Below are 2,573 nucleotides of genomic sequence, written 5' to 3'. Positions count from 1 at the left end.
CTCTCCTGCCTCAGCCTCCCCAAATGCTGGGATCACAGGCATGAGCCACCATGACCGACCTGATGCCTATTAAAGAATTAGAGCTCTGGCCGAGTGCGGTGGCTCACGCCTGTAATCCCAGCATTTTGCGAGGCTGAGGCAGATGGATCACAAGGTCAGGAGTTCAAGACCAGCCTGGGCAATATGATGAAACCCTGACTCTACTAAAAATACAAAAATTACCCAGGTGTGGTGGGAGGTGCCTGTAATACCAGCTACTTGGGAGGCTGATGCACGAGAATCACTTGAACCCGGGAGGCAGAGCTTGCGGTGAGCCGAGATCGCACTTTTGCGCTCCAGCCTGGGTGACAAGAGCAAAACTCCGTCTCAAAAAACAAACAAACAAACAAAACAAAACAAAATATATGCTTTTCCATTTAATATTAACAGGTTCTCCTTTTACTTTTTTGATGGTGTCCCTTGAAGCACAGAAGTTTTTTACTGTGATGAAGTCCAAATTATCTATTTTTTCTTTTGTTGCTTGTGCTTTTGGTGTCACATCTAAGAAACCGTTGCCAATGAACATTAACATTTACCCTTATGCTTTCTTCTAAGAGTTTTAAGATTTTAAGGCTGGGCACAATGGCTCATGCCTGTAATCCCAGCACTTTGGAGGCTGAGGCAGGAGGATTGCTTGAGCCTGGGAGTTTGAGGCTGCAGTGAGCTATGATCTTACCACTGCATTCCAGCCTGGGCTACATAGCAAGAATATCTTTTGGTCATTGATGTACTTTGAGTTAATTTTTGTATATATTCTGAAGTAGGGGTCCAACTTTATTCTTTTGCATATGAATATCCACTTGCCCCAGCACCATTTGATGAAGAGACAGTTGTCTTGCTATTGAATGATTTGGCATCCTCGTTGAAAATTAATTGGCTATAGATGTATGGGCTTATTTCTATATGCTTAATTCTATTCCACTGCTCTGTATGTATATCTTTATGCCAGTACCACACTGTTTTTGATTATTGTAGCTTTGTATTATGACTTAAAATAGAAAAGTGTGAGTCTTCTAACTTTGTTTTAATTTTCAAGATTGTTTTGGTTTTTCAGGGTCCCATGCAATTCCATATGAACTCAAGAAGTGACTTTTCTTTTCTTTCTTTTTTTTTGTTTCTATTTTTTGTGGGGGGACAGGGTCCCACTCTGTTGCCCAGGCTGGAGTGCAGTGGCATGATCATGGCTCATTGCAGCTTCAACCTCCCTGGCTCAAGCCATTCTCCCACCTCAGCCTCCCAAGTAGATGGGACCACAGATGCACACCACCAGACCCAGCTAATTTTTACTTTTAGTAGAGACGAGGCCTCACTATGTTGCTCAGACTGGGCTCAAATTCCTGGGCTCAAGTGATCCTCCTGCCTTGGTCTCCCAAAGTGCCGTGACTTTTCTTTATCTGCTAAAAAGGCCATTGAAATTTTGATGGGAATTGCCTTGAACCTGTGGATCACTTTGAGTAGTATTGCCATCTCAAACAATAATATGTCTTCCAATCCATGTACCCAGAAAGTCTTTCAATTTGTTTAGGTCTTCTTTAATTTCTTTCAGCCATGTTTTGTAGTTTTCAGTGTACAAGTCTTTGACTTCCTTGGTAAAATTTATTCCTAGGCATTTTATTCTTTTGGATGCTATTGTACATAGAAATATTTTCTTAATTTCCTTTCAGGATTGTTCATTGCTAGTGTATAGAAATATGATTGATGTTTGTATATTGATCTTGTATCTTGCGAATTTGCTGCATTCATTTGTTAGCTCAAGTAAATTTTTTCTGGAATCTTGGAACTTTTTGTATATGGGATTATGTCATCTGTGATTAGAGATAATTTTATATCTTCCTTTCTACTTTGGATGCTGTTTTTTCTTCTTGTCCCATTAACCTGACTAGAACTTACAGTACAATGTTGAATGACCGTGGAAAGAGAGAGAGCCTTGTCTTATTCCTGAACTTAGGTGGGAAGCTTTCAATCTTTCACTACTGAGGGTGAAGTCAGTTGTGGGTTTTTCATAAATGTCCTTTATCAGGTTGAGAAAATTTGCTTCTAAATTTTCTGAGAGTTTTATTCTGAAAGAGCGTCAAATGCTTTTCTGCGTCAATTGAGATGATCATGTGGATTTTTTCTTTCATTCAACTAATGTTGTGGTTTACCACATTGATTAATTTTCTTATGTGAACCACTCTTGCTGTTGTAGGTAAAGCCTCCTTGGTCATGGTTTATAATCCTTTTAATATGCTGGAGAATCTGGTTTGTTAGTATTTCCTTGAGGATTTTTACATCTGTATTCATAAAGGATATTGGTCTGTAATTGTTTTTTCTTGTGATGTCTTTGGCTGTGGTTTCAGTGTAATGCTGGCTTCATAGGGTGAGTTAAGAAGTATTCCTTTTGCTTCTAGTTTTTGGAAGAATTTGAGAAGGATCAATGTTAAATTCTTTAAATGTTTGGTAGCCTTCTTGGACTTGTTTTTGTTAGAAGGTGTTGGAAGGTGATTACTGATTCTCTTTACTTATTATAAATGTGTTCATATTGTAAAATTTAT

Source organism: Rhinopithecus bieti, unplaced genomic scaffold (genome assembly GCF_001698545.2).
Source record: "Rhinopithecus bieti isolate Rb0 unplaced genomic scaffold, ASM169854v2 scaffold_55187, whole genome shotgun sequence".
NCBI lineage: Eukaryota > Metazoa > Chordata > Mammalia > Primates > Cercopithecidae > Rhinopithecus > Rhinopithecus bieti.
This window is presented reverse-complemented; position numbering follows the sequence as displayed.